Source organism: Uloborus diversus, chromosome 9 (assembly GCF_026930045.1).
Source record: "Uloborus diversus isolate 005 chromosome 9, Udiv.v.3.1, whole genome shotgun sequence".
Lineage (NCBI taxonomy): Eukaryota > Metazoa > Arthropoda > Arachnida > Araneae > Uloboridae > Uloborus > Uloborus diversus.
The window spans coordinates 123,221,207-123,236,312 of NC_072739.1; positions in this window are offsets into that span (position 1 = coordinate 123,221,207).

Sequence of the window (15,106 nt, forward strand, 5' to 3'; positions counted from 1 at the left end):
AATGTTTGCTTCGAATTCCTTTCATATTTCAAAGCGATTTCGTATAAGTAAATAATAACGCTTACGTACACACAAAGACGCACACGGACGACGACAGCAAGGGAGAAGCAAGGTGCTTTTTTGGGACATTTTAGACTAAGTATTACTTGCCTGGGAAAATGTTTGACTGTAAGTACGTACTGGAAGTATGTACTTGGAAGCTTTGAAATAGTTTTTTCTAAACATACTTTTGGTTGACAACTAATAACAAATTTTATACTCTCCAAAGAATTTTTTGAAAAAAAGCTTTGCTATTTTAAAATTTCGAAGCAACAAACCTAAAGTCCCGTTTGTGAATCAGGCGCAGAGAAAGAGAGACCCCTCCCTTGTTGGGACGGGGAAATAAGGGTTATGAACCTCTATCAGTGACAAAATGTAGCCTAAAACTATTTTGTGGACTTACACGGCGAAAAATTCTCCCCAAACCCTAATTTGAGTCCTAAAATTGTACTTTGATACAATGATAACCTCCTCCAAAACCTAAAAATGAACCTACCATAGCTGTAAAAAGCATCCCTTCGTGTTATGACCAGGTGCGTGCACGAAAGATTTTGGTGCTCGTCACAAATGACTTTTACAAGACCCCCTCCATATTGTTCACCCCTATGCCTCTACATGTATTTCACTCCTCATTTCAAAAACCTTAGGCCCCCTTCAGGCTCAGGCCCGGGTCAACAGGTATACCTTCTCCCCCCCCCACCTGTGCACGCAGTTGGTTGTGACCCCATCGTTGGGACCATCCTTATTGCTGTGATCATCCTCTAGTGAGGACTAACTTCCCAATAACCAAAATATACACCAAATAAAGCAAATATAGTGAATTCATGTAAGTGTAAATATTCACTTTGCATATAAATGTTCATCCATTCCGAATGTTTGTCTACAAGTGAGAAAGTTATCTTCTGAAGTCCGAACTTCAAATCAGTTCACAAAAAGACAGTTCTTTAACCCCTTAAAACACGTCAGGGATAACTAACTGCATTGTTCTCAAATGTTACTATTTCTTTGAAGGAGTCTTGTTTTCTATTGTTCGAGTTTAGTCACTAAGACTATGCTATCTTGTAATCCTCAGAAAACCTTTCTAAATCGTTGTGAAACACGATTCACTTAAAGAACGTTTCTTTCACACACAAAGGCAGTTAATTGTAAGCTACTGCACATTTGCGCTCCCTACATTTGTGCACACTTGTAATCCATCCACTCCACACAACTGCGGAATGGAAAAGTAACCAATGGACAATATTTGATTTGGGAGGATTTTTATTCTACCCGCAGTCAAAAAAAGTGAGACTATAAAAAAAAAATCTCTGTTTGCTGTTTGTAAAGGTGTTCCCGGCTCTGTTGTTTCGTTGGTCGGAGTAAGTTGGATGGAATGGGTCAGCGTTGTATTTATGCTGAAATAAAATGCAAAAAATTATTTCTATCCTGTCCAGTAGCAGCTTTACACTCTTGCTCCTATGTCCTACATCTACCGAGTGAGCTAGAAATAATTTTTCATATTCTATTTAAGCATTAATGCAGCGCTGACCCATGCCTTCCAACTCTCCCTCAATTTTAAAGGAGATTTTTTCAAAGAGTAAATCATAGTCTTGATCATATTTTCGCCATAGATGACATTTTTTTTGAAGAAACTGCCATTATTCTGACGGTAATACCTTCCCTAACAAATTTTATTTATGTTGGATAGTTAAATTCGTAAAAAGAAAAAAAATAAATAAATAAAGAGAAGAGGTCCGTATCCGTGCATCTTGCCACTAATGATCCGTATAAGCGGATCTACTTTTTTTAACGATCTGGCTTATCACTAGTCAAAAAATCACATTTTGAAAGAATTCGAATTTTTCTAACACACATATTACAAATATTCTTGGGAATTTTTAACAAATTTAAGAAACCTTTTTCTGTGAGGAATAAACACTACACATAAAGTGAAGTTGGTTCGCATTTCAGAGATATCTTCGCTTAAATATGTCAAAAAAAGTTATTTTTCATCTTTTAAAGTGCTTTGTTCTTCAAGAAAGATGATCATAAAAGTGAGTTAAGACGAGTTTCATCTCGTACAGTGTCGCAAGGTGAATTTTATAGTGGACTCTTAATACTGTAAAAGGATTGTTTCCGCGAGCCTTTTATTCTCGCGATTCTCGTGAGCCTATCGCCCTCAAGGGAGGGGCGATCGCCTCCATCGCCCTTCCCTTGTATCGCCCTTACCGCCATCAGTTGACATCATAGCAAAAAAATTGCTCGTTGAAGTATGCTCAGAAGTTAGGTAGAATAGGGAAGTTGCAACCTATTAAATGTTCATATTTTGGCTATTGGATATTTGTTAATTGACCCTCAAAACTAAAAAATTCACCATCGCCGAATTTTAAAACACCGTGGTTGATTTTTAATGAATTTTTAAAAATCCACGCGCAAAAGTGCGCTCTTCTGAAACGTCACGAGTCTACGTCACAGGGCGCGAATGGGCAGCCTTCCGCCGAAGATCCCTTGTTTTCGCTAGGGACATTTTGAGCGCGCTGATATTTATATTTTTTAGAAATTCAATAATCCTTTTGAACACACTATGGAGACCAAATTCGTTAAAGCACAATCTAAATAATCTTTCTCATATAACATAAATGATGATATTCAAATATTTCCGAGAGGATGAGAGGTTTAATGTTCCAGAAACGCGAGGAGTTAAATGCGAAGAGATAAGTCTTTTACGTTTCGTCTTCGAAGTCGAATGCGTGACCTTCGGCTTCTCATCTATCATAAGAGCGCATGACGTCACTTCCTATGCCGTTTGAAGTCACAAGAGCTTGAACTTTAAAAATTAATTAAAAAAAATTACTTATCGTATCGCAAATTTTTTTTCACCTATGATGTTCATACATGTTACTCGTCCAAACAAAATAGGTCGCTATGACGAGAGGTTTTAAAGGAGAATCAAGAAGCTAACAAAATAACTTTTATTACATTCTGTTAGTTTCTTTCTCTTTTTAAAAATTTTATGCAGCAATTATTGTAGAAGCTTTCCGCTTTTTTGACTTTTTCAAAAAATATATAATTCATAATGTCTACCATTCGTCACTTCTTTGATCCTATACCAACAAATAATTCTTTTCAATATAAAATGTTTAATTATTAGTTTTCGAATATAGTCCTGAAAATAATTCAAAAAGTGAAACTTAGTTTTGGACGTTATATTGGAATGAACGGTTCAGTTTGGACGCTCTAATGGACGGTAAAATAACATTGCATCTATGGAATAGGAAATCGGACTGCATGCATCGGTCATTATAACGGAAGAGTCACAGTAATAGGAGGTCGTTCTATAGAGCGTTGACTGCATTTCAATTTTCCTCAACAAGGCAGGTTTTTTTTTATGACGTCAATGCATTAGAAATATTTTTTAAAAAAGAGCCAAATGCTTTTGCTTCTACATAAAATAAGTTCGCAGTCAATCCAAGTTCACTTTTGATTACGTAAAGATTCCATAAAAAAATAATAAAGCTTTGAAAGAAAGGGACCTTTCAATATCATTCACGAATGCCATTATTTTCGCGCCTTTTTTCCCTCATAGAACTGTCACACACACAATAGAGCTCTTGCTCGTTGCAGGAGCTCGAATATATTCTTTTCTATGCCATATTATGTGCAGTGATATGCTCGAATAGATTTATTTGTGTATTTCAAAACATTCTTTTGCTTTTATTACGACTTTTATCTGTTTTTTTTTCGTTTTCAAGGTCATGAAACTTTCTCTTGTAAATCTTTTTTTTTTTTTTTCATTTTCTTTCAATTTCATTTATTTTCTGGGAGAGAGTGAACTTGAAATTCATTTGACTGCATCTCTTGTATGAAACCTTAATGAAATAAAAAGTTTTCGAAATTTAATTAAAGAGTAACAAAATAAGGGTGCCCATAAAAGAACTACGGCTTTAAAAAAATCATATCGAGTAACTGTAATAGTTAGATCAGGTCAGTTGATACTGAAGAAATCAGCAACTCGTTAAACTTATGCACAACACTTTCAGTTTTTTTTTTCAACGCTAGCTAGAAAGGAAGTATTGGGTACTTGATTCGGCACAAAGTGTATTCAGAGGTCAGGTCCTCGTTACTAGCCTCCAAGAAGCCCTTATCTGACTCCACGAGACTTTTTTTTCTTCTGGATACACGTCAAGCATATTGTTTACTATAAGGAAATTCAGGGTGCAAACAATCTCAGACAAAGGATAATCTCAAACAAAGGATAACATTGTTAAACTAAGATCGACGTTTTATTTTTTCTATCGTGAAGCTAATATTTTGGTCAGATATATTATTGGGTGCAATCAGGGCTGAAGAGTCGGAAGGAAAATGGCCGATTCTGACAATTTTAGTTATCGACTCCGACTCCTTCACCCCAAAATCAATTCCACACCAAACGCAAGAAGAAAAAGCGTTAATAAAAGAAATAACAGCAGTTATAGGAATTTACCCGAAATTAAAGTTTTATTAATTAAATTAAATTAATTAATTAATTAATTTAATTAAAATTATGTACCCGAAATGAAAATTTTTGGGAGGGCAGAAATTCTTGAATAGCAGAATGGAACTCCAAATTTTGTCGAATGATAAAATATGGATATGCATATGCACACATAGAAAGAGGAAAGGAGAGCACATGTAAGCATTTTTTTCTTTTCATTTATTAATTTCTCAAAAAATATTATCAGTTTCTCAGAGCGAAAGTGTCCCCATGATTGAATACTGAATAGTCTTTTCTTTGTACCCCGGAGTGTTTTCAGATTTTTTGAAAAATTATTTCTCTACTTTATAGAATTTTTAAAAAATATCTTTAATTTTAAAAATACACTCAATTATTCACCAGGCTTCTTCACTAGTCAGTTTAATAAGTCATATGTCAGTTTAAGTTGTACAGTAACCGTCAATAAGAAAATATTTTTTTCGAACTATATAACTCTGTCCTTGTCACGTTTTTAAGTTTCAAAGCATATTCTAATCACTGGGTCGAAAAAAAAAAAAAAAAAAAAAAAAACTTACAAGGCAACAATATAAAGAATATTTTATTATGTTAAGTTTTACTCTTGTCATATAATGCGTTTAAGCTTCATACATAATATGTTAATTCATTTTAAAATTATTTTTAAACTTCAGTTTTTAGTTAACGGAAAATATTTTATCTTTATTTTTCCTGTAAATATATTTTACTAAATCGTTGCCAACTACTTAGTAACAAAAGAATTTAAAAAATAAAAATAATAATTAAGTAAATTATAATAATGCAATAATAATTAATTTTCAAACTGATTGTAGCAAAATTATAATTATAAATCTTTACAACTTTTTTAACATTTATAAAAACCAAACCCTAATATCTATATTACAGAGAGAATATGGGAACTGTTCACATGTCCTACATGTTATATTTACAGGTGATCCGTCATCTATCTTAGAACTAATTTTCAAACATAAAAAATTCTTAATTTAATTTAAAATTTAAACATTGTCATAAATTAACTTGAATGTTTATATATAATGGTCTCTGATAGTTAAGTTTAGCTTATTAATTAGTTTAAAATATTTTGTCTTTTTTTCCTTGTAAATATTAAAAAACACAAAATTGTTGGCCAACTATTTAGTAACAAAGAATTCAAAAAGTAAAAAAAAAAAAAAAACAATAAAATAAATAAAAAAAATAATGTAATAATACTTAATAATAAATTTACAGAATGATTGTAGAAAAACAATACTTATAAATCTTTACACCTTGTTTAACACTTATAATAACCCTATACTAATATTTATATTACGAAGAGGGTATGGGAACTGTTCACATGTGCCTTTACATGTTGTGTTCACAATTCCCCCATCACCTAATTTAGAACTAATTTTCAAAAATAAAGAATTCTTAATATAATTTTAAAAAATAAACACTGTCATAAATTAACTTGAATGTTTATATATAATGGTCTGCAATAATTAAGTTTAGCTTATTAGTTTGTTTAAAATGCGTTTTCACATGAAGACAGCGATAAAATCACATAAAACACCTGCTAAAAGCAAAGAAGTTTTCAACACAAAAACATAAACTGGCTCATTGCTCCAAATGTTTGGCTAAAAAGTAGGACTAGCACTGCCATTACTTGATAATTTTCAGGATTTTTTGCTTGACGTTATCCTAGTAAAACATACCATGTTTACATGTGCCCCGTGGTCACACGTGCCCCCCTTTCCCCTACATCTAACGAAAAGGGACCTTCGGTCAATTAAAAGTTGCGATATTGTAATTATGTCTCCAAATTTGACGAATCAATAGAAAAAATTTGCTGAATGCGGAAATTTTTTGGGACGCCCATGGTTTCGGTATTGATATAGTGAAACTTGTGTAAAAATGACCACTTATGTCGCAGTACTTTAGTCGTCAGACAAGTGGTCCACTTATCGAGGTAAGCATCTTTACTAATAATAAAGCTCAAAGTCTCTCTGTCTGGATGTCTGTAGGATGTCTGGATCTTTGTGACGCGCATAGCGCCTAGACCGTTCGGTTGATTTTCATGAATTTTGGCAAAGTTAGTTTGTAGCATGGGGGTGTGCACCTGGAAGCGATTTTTTGAAAATTCGATTTTCTTCTTCTTCTATTTCAATTTTAAGAACATTTTGCGGAGCAAAATTATCATAAGATGGACGAGTAAATTACGAAATTATCATGACGTGGAATGGGAGAGCGAATGAACATAGCCAATTGGCGAGAAATTCGTCATTCATTATTTGTAAATATACTGCCGAACCGAATGACCTTTTAATTTTCAACTACGGGCAAAGCTGTTCGGGCACCACTAGTATATAATATGAGACAACTTCTGTATCTGACTAAAGCGGAGAACTTTATAGGATTTACTGTACCCTGGTGCGCTCCGGAGCGCAGTAAGGATGAGTTCTACATCTTTTTCTTCAACGCTTCAAAATTTGCTAATAAATAAATAAGTAAAGAAGTGCTGGAGCTGAGCTACCACGCAAATTAATCACCGAGGAAAAGGATTTTTATCCCTACATGGTATGAGTGAATCTGTGTTTTCATGCATTTATGCAGTGTGTTAGTGTGTGTTATATGTTTTATTTCTTGTCCCAGAGAAAACTCACAAAACTTGCAAACCTTCTGGCAACCCACTGCTTCACTTTCGGTCTATCCTTTTGGTAAACAGACTATAAAATGCAAATTTTCGATTTTTTTTTTTTTTGTTGCAAATTTTGAAACGAACGGTATTTAAAAGTCTTGAAGTGATGGGAGGAAAAGTGAAGATTATTTTAAGAATCAGAGCTAACAAATGCATAGGAGTCAGTAATCAAAAGTTAAAACACATGAAAAAAAAAGAAAGAAAGAAAGAAAATCCAAATTTTGCAGGTTGTGTAACCTATGGATCAACTTGGGAGGACATTTTTTTCTGGCTATAATTCTTTTGCATGAAAGTGAGTTTCGAACCTGCTCAAGACCACTACGACAGGTACGACCTCTAAACTGCAAATTTTTATCTATTATTTCGAAATAAAATCTGCGTCATCACGACTTCACATTTGCGGTTTTACATGTGCCATTACGAAACACAAGATGCTATATGTCTCAATACAAAGAAATTACACATTGCGTCATTTTTTCTAGTGCTTTCAGAGACAGGAGTACCAGGAAAATTGAATGTTTGTTCTAAAAGAAAATACAAACACAATGCACTTATAATATTGGAATAATATTGCTGAAAAGTATTCTAGGAAAAGAATAAATAAAAGTAGTAGTTTAACCGTAAGAAATTGCAATACCTTTTTTTTTTGAGCAATCACTATTGCTTATTGTTCTCACTTGACTGTTTTGATGTCCCATGATTTTATTCCCCCCCCCCCCTCGCCTCCCTCTGCAACACCACCGTCGGCCGGCCGCCTCAAGATGCTGCTCCTATAGCGAAAACCGTCTCCTGGTTGCGTCACTTACTTGCCTACCTTTACACATACATCCACACACAGACACATATACACCTACACACAAACACATGCACACACCTACACACAACTACCCACACATACACATACCCCGCACACAAACACACAACTACCCACGAACACATACCCCACATACACATACACACATAAACACATACACACACGCATACATGCAGACACCTAAACACACACACACATACCCACACAAACACATACACACACGCATACATACAGACACCTACACACACACACATACCCACACAAACACACACGCCTACACATACACACTCGTGATTGTGAAAAACATAACCCCCCCGAAGTCATACCTCCTCCCTCAAATCGTCTCCGCACAGAAATTCCAAAAACGGAGACGGTTTGAGGGAAGAGCTATGGTGTCAATTCGAAGCAGGATGGTACCAATTTTTTTCTGAGCCTGGGAATAGGGCCGTTAATCTGAATCTTTGGAAAGACTACGATGTGTAAACATGCACTGTGCAATACATTTTTGAAACTGCATTTAAATAAAACAGCCGGAATATTGACTTTTTGCAAATCTTTATTAATATTCCATTCAAAAGAATTTATTTATGCCTAAAAAAATTATTTCTTACTTTGCAAAAGAATAATTTTCTAAACGAGACATTACACTTTTTCGGGGCAATTTATAGTCAATTCTCAGAAATGCAAACATTCACTGGGCCATGCAAATGCCTCCCTGAGCACTGACTTCAGAGGTGCTACGGTGCTTTACCACTCTCAAAATATGTGTTGCACCCCACATCCTAAGTAAGCAGAAAAGGAAATAAATAAAGTAGAAAATCTTAGTTTTCTTTATTTTTCTTAAATAATCGATTACAACTTAAACCAGGGTGAATCTATGGCTGGTCCGTGGAACTTTTTACTTGTCTTTGGTGATCTTTCCCTGTGCGAGTTAAACATTTTCCTTGTTCAAAAACTAGTAACAATAACATTTTATACGACATTGTTAACTTTTGTAATTACTTTTCATAAAATTCTAAGAATTTTCTTAGATATTAATTTAGTTATGTCGTAAATCTTTAAAAAAATAATAAACCACAATAATTATACTTTCATTTAAATATTGTCCTAAGTAAATCGTAGTAAAATTTTATGACAAACTTTTGTATCACTTATTTTATGTATGGTTTCTTTTAGAGGGGGGAGGGGGGGAGGCAAACTTTACCGGTCGAGAAATTTTTTGCGACCAGTTAGCAGATCAAAAAGGTTGAGATCGCTGTTTTTTACAATTTTGGTCACTTTGGAGCTCCCTGAAAAATAGACCTAAGATTACGCTTGTCCCGGTTTTCAGACAAAATCATAGTGTCCTGGCTGGTTTACTTCACGACCCGGTAAAAGATAAATTTGACACTAAATGACTAAAAAAGTCAAAAAATAATTTATTATGAAGGGTTATTGAGGATTATAATTTTGTCTTTTGTAACATTGACATGTAAAATTAATATCGGATTAGCTGGTGAAGATATTTACAAAAGTGAAACCAAAAAAATAAGGCTTTCTAAAAAATTCCCAGTTAAAGAAAAGCACATGTTAAGATTGCTCAAATTTTTGTTCCTCATTCAGAGTGTTTCTTTTTACTTACATAACTTATAAGTGTTAAAACGTGAAAAATAAAATTTATCTGCTTGTGTCATTTATTGTTACCCCTGGTTTAGGTTCGAAATTGGTAACCGTTTATTCGTAGCATTGAGAATGAACTACTCTCTAAAAAACAGCCAAAGGTGTGTAATCTTTTCAATACCCACGAAGCGGTGTGGGGGGGGGGGGGAGGCATTCCGGTGTTCCAGTTGGTCCCGGGTTCGATCCCCACTGGTCGAAGATCCACCGTCTTCATTAATGGTGACTGGGGGACGTTAAATATGCTCGTGGTCCCAAAGCCCTCCAAGTAAAACGATACCTCTGGGGGTGCTGGACCAAGGAATGCTCGGTTTCTGGTCTGGATCAATAAAATCAGAGCTGACTTCAGGGTCCCATCCAACTGGTTAAGCCACAAATAGTGGTAGGTATGGGGGACTCTGGAGTGAAAAGTGTCCCAGTTGAACATTGCAGAAATCTGGCAAGCCTACCAAAGACCATGATCCATTTGACTTGTTCAGTAATCAGGTCCTTTGCGCGATCCCTTTTCGGCTTTTATGTGTGTTAGCCTCATGTGTCGATATTGCGTCAAATGGAGTTTTTGCATCTAAGTTCAAACATTCATGAAAAATTGAAGATTTGTCGCAAAAGCAACAGAAAACAGCAATGCAAATGCATTTGACCTTAAACGAAACATCTGTCACAAAGCGTTTCGAAAAGACCACGTGCGAAATAATAAACACATCGCTGCTTGCGAGAAAAAATTCACTCAACCCTTTCACTCACCTTCAGAGGTTGAGTTGAGAGAGCGTTCAGCTACATGAAAAAAAAAAAAATGTCGGGAGAGTGAAAGTAACGGAGGTGTAATCAGCCTGAATAAAACGTTATCAGGCTTACGTAAAATGTCTTTAATGTTTCAATTTTGTTCCACCTTCTCTCCCCCCTTCCTATTTCGTCTGACCTCAATAAGGCTGGCGCAGGTTATTGACTTCAAAAGTAGTTTGCTTTAATTTTTTTACTGCTTTTTTACATAGTATCACGCAAACGTTAGCACACCTGACAAATACGAGACTGATTTTTGGGATTTTCAAACCTCACATGTGGAGCAATTTCCTTTTCAAATTGTGGCAGTTTAAAGCAAGTTCCATGTACATACCCTTTTGCATTTATTTTTTCTTTCTCTTAGGTGAATTTTTCATCTGGAACCTAACAAACAAGCTACTTAATTTCACAATGAACTAACCTTTTCGTATTTTAGTTTCTCCAGAACATAAAGCAAATTTCCCCCCTCTAATAAGGAGAAGAAAAAGAGTGAATGCATGATAAAACAAAACACCTACAATAATATAAACATAAAAAGCTACGAATAAGAAATCTTACGAGTTTAGATACCCTCTAGATATGGTAAATCGCCGATCGTCAATTATTTTTTCTTTGAATCATTTTTCAACGGTACAAATTAGCTGTAAAAGCTTTCGTTTTTTCTGCTTAAGTTTTTTTTGAAAAAATAATTTTTATTTCAATTTTCATACTTTTTGCATTGTGTTCACCCTGTTTTGGGTCTAGTTGATGATGGCTTAAAAAAAAAATAAAAAAATAAAAAAAAAATAAAAAAAAAAATAAATAAATAAAATAAAAATCAGAACAAGGCAGTTAAAATTGAACGAAACTCAACATAATGTAAATTCTTATCTATAAATTAAAAACAATGCCTTGTTCAATGGGGTCCTTTGTGAAAATTTAAAAGTATTTTTTTCTCAAAGAGCATGCTTAAAAACACAGGACCTTTATCATTTTAAAAATAATTCGACCAAGTTTAATAATTAAAAAAAAAATAATAATAATAATCGGTGCTCAGATTCAATTTCATTTTTTACGCTTCTGCAGATCACATCACAAGTAATGAAATGTCATTCACTGATGCCATAAGCGCAGAGCGCAATATTTAATTCGCATATTTACTCACATGTACTAGCAACGATACGGTTGATAGCAAGCGAGCGCAGAGCGCAATATTTAATTCGCTTCTGAATTATCATAACGTGAAAACGCGGTAGGCAGCAAGCGCAAGCATTCAGTGCGCCAGTAGAGTACGCGCCAAAGTGCATCACTTGTGACGTCATAAAGACCACGTCTTGTTTAAATAATAGGACAATTAAAAAAATTAATTACAAATTTAACGTTTTGAAAATAAAAGATTTTCCTCACTCCATATTATTATTATTATTATTATTATTATTATTATTATTATTATTATTATTATTATTATTATTATTTTGCTCATTCTATCAACTTTAGTGACTAAAGTAGAACTTTTGACTGATGGAAACAACCCCATTGATTTTAATCCCATCTTTTTCTTTTATTCTGAGCACAAATGTTTTCCATTCAAATATTACTATTTTTGAAACTGATGTCAATTTTCTTTTTTAATTAAAAATAAAATACGCGAATTTAAACTTTTACTTTCATCATTGTTTGAACTTGAACGAGTGAACAAACTTTAAAAAGCCCAATTAGATAACCAGGAAAGGGAAGTGTTTTAAAACATAATCTATTTTGCAACCTCTACTTTCAATTCCAAACCAGGGGGAAAACTGGGGGAGGAAGGAACGAAATAAACAAAGCTTCCGGTAACTTTCGCTTGGCGGGAAAGCTCAGCGGAAGCTAGCAAAGCAGATGTTCTTCAGATATGTATCAGGGGGGAAAGGGGTGTAGCACTCTTTATGTGTGTGCGTGTCTGAATCGTATTATAATGTGAGAAATAAGTGATTGTAATTTTGAATATTCATGAATGCCCGATGGCAATGTCAGCAGGCGTGGCTTTAGAATTATTTCCGTAACATCAATCATTATTGCAAAAGGTTTTTTTTTTTTTTTTAACTCTGTAAATACTATGAGACCAGGCCCGACATTCGAATTTTTTCCGGGAGGGAGGGGAAGGAAATATGTATAGTATACTCACTGCAAATTATAGCAAAACACAGCAAAAGTTGCTTTAAGTTACGTGTGAATACATTCATTTCCCAAAGTCGGGGGAGGATAACCTTTCTTTTAACACGCTTTTATTAGTTTCACCTGTATGTATGTATGTGTGTATGTATGTTCGTATGTACGTATGTATGTAGGTATGTATGTTTGTATCTTGTAATTGCATCTTGCAACTCAAATTTCGCAAACTTCCTGCTATTGGATTCTTTTGAAATTTGGCACGCGACCTCAGACTTGATGACAATGCAATATTCTATAATCAAATTAATTAATTAACTGTTAATTGATAGTTTATTCCTATTTTAACCACTCTTTTGGCATAAATCCAAAGATATGGAAACGAAAAATTTTTTTAAAAATATATTAAAAAATATTTAAAAATTTCTATAAAAACTTCTGATTTTTCTGCATTAGATGAAATTTGTTCCAATGTTCCAAGGTAATTAGAACATGAGTTATAATTGTTTTTACTTAATTTCATGGCAAAATTTAGGTCAGCCTTCAGCTGGCAATTCATTGTTGATCAGGCCATTGTTGAACAACGCTTTAAATAAAATGTATCTCAAAATTTCAAAGTAATGTAAATATGATTTCCATACACATGCGTCGATGACTGAGATGGATTAGCTGGATCGAACAATTAATCGACAGGCAATTTATCGGCGCAGTTGAATGTTTTTAGAACTCTGTTGTTACACTTTCAGGAGTATAATTATTAATCTTTTTAGAGTGCGAGAGGCCGCGTTTCGAATGCTGCCCGAGCCCTTTGGTCGCATTTTTTTTGAGGGGGGGGGCAATTTCATGAATATAAAAAGTTTTTAAATTGTATTGAAATGAATACTTTTTCGTAAAACAAGTTAAACTAAACAGAAGAAAAATAAAAATTAAATAATTGTTTAAAAAACTGAAAAAAAAAAAAAAAAAAAAAACCACGCTTTTGTAGCAAAATGAACTAAAGTAAAAAATAATCTCTGGATTTATGCAATTGACCAAACACTTAATTTTATAGTAATACAAAAAAGCGTGGGGACTTTTTATCAATTGCCTTGAATTTCTTCCACTTGTAGTTCATGCAAAGATGTAAATAGACAGCACCCCACGGTTAAAATGAAGTGTTTGGTCAATTATTTTATATACTTATCATCCAAAAATTTTACTTTATTTTTTACTTTTTAGTTCATTTTGCTACAAAAGCGTGCTTTTTTAAGATTTTTAAATTATTTTTTTTATTTCTTTTTCAATTATATACAAATGCGTCCTCTGTTCATCAAATAAATCCTATTCGTCAGACCGCTGGTTCGGCGGACCGGCTTTAAAAAAATTGACCGGTTCTCGGAGATTTTCTCTTGTTCACGTTGGAAGAACTTTTTAAAATTCATTCGTAAATAATCATGATAAGTTTTATTTTTGCTTTTACTTTTCAAGAAAATTGGTGCTTTTCCCACACGAATTACAATACCTGCCTGTCTTCGCTGTTTGATAAGCATTTTTGGTAGCAAATCACAAAAAAGATCTTGAAGTTACCTTAAGTTCTTGAATGCTTAATCAATTTTTTTGTAAAAAAAAAAAAAAAAACTCCTCACTCCGCGAATTTTGTTCAGAAATGTACAGATACACAAATACAATAGCTTGAATTTCAATGTTTTTACAATTTATAACACAATTTTTCAATGATTGTCTCACTTTCAACACGCACACAGAAAAACTTAATTGCGCTCAAAACAAATCAAAACAAATATGGTTCAGCATTTACGAAGACGGCTGTCCATGGCGGATTTTTATTTCTATGAACTGTTTCGTGGTAATTTTTTCTCAAGTCATAAATAATATTAATTAATTAAAAGGCAGCTTGTTTCAAACGTTTTGAGCATTATATAATTTTTACAAACTACGCTAATTTTTTCTATAATACCATTAATAGGATACCTTTAATATATATCTTATATAGGATACTTTTAATAATTATTAGCTTTTACACTTTTTTTTCTTAATTTTCAAACTGGGATCAATAACTTTTGTAAGCTTAGAAAACCTGATACGATTTGTTTTGGGGATATAATGACTTGACAGTTGAAAACGCACCAAATTTTCGAAGTTTCTTGTATTAGTGATAGTCTACATATAATGCTAATTAATGTTGACCGTTTTAATTTTCTAAACACATGATTATTATATAGCGCATATTCTTAAATTATAAAGTTAATGTCCTTGTAAGTTTTATTTAAAAGTTAATTCTATTTATCTCCATACAACATGTTTTGCAGTAACTAAGAATGTCGAAACCTCAATAAAATCAATAACTCAGAACAACTAAAGAAGTTAACTGTGTTGTAACACGTTATTGATGAAATAGGAAAAAAATAATCCTTTCACATGAGAACAAAAGTATTGGCTTTCCATCTTATAAATAACAACTTTTTTAATATTATCCATACTTAGTGTTGGCAACACATCAACGAAACTGTCCTCAATAAATTAATAGCTC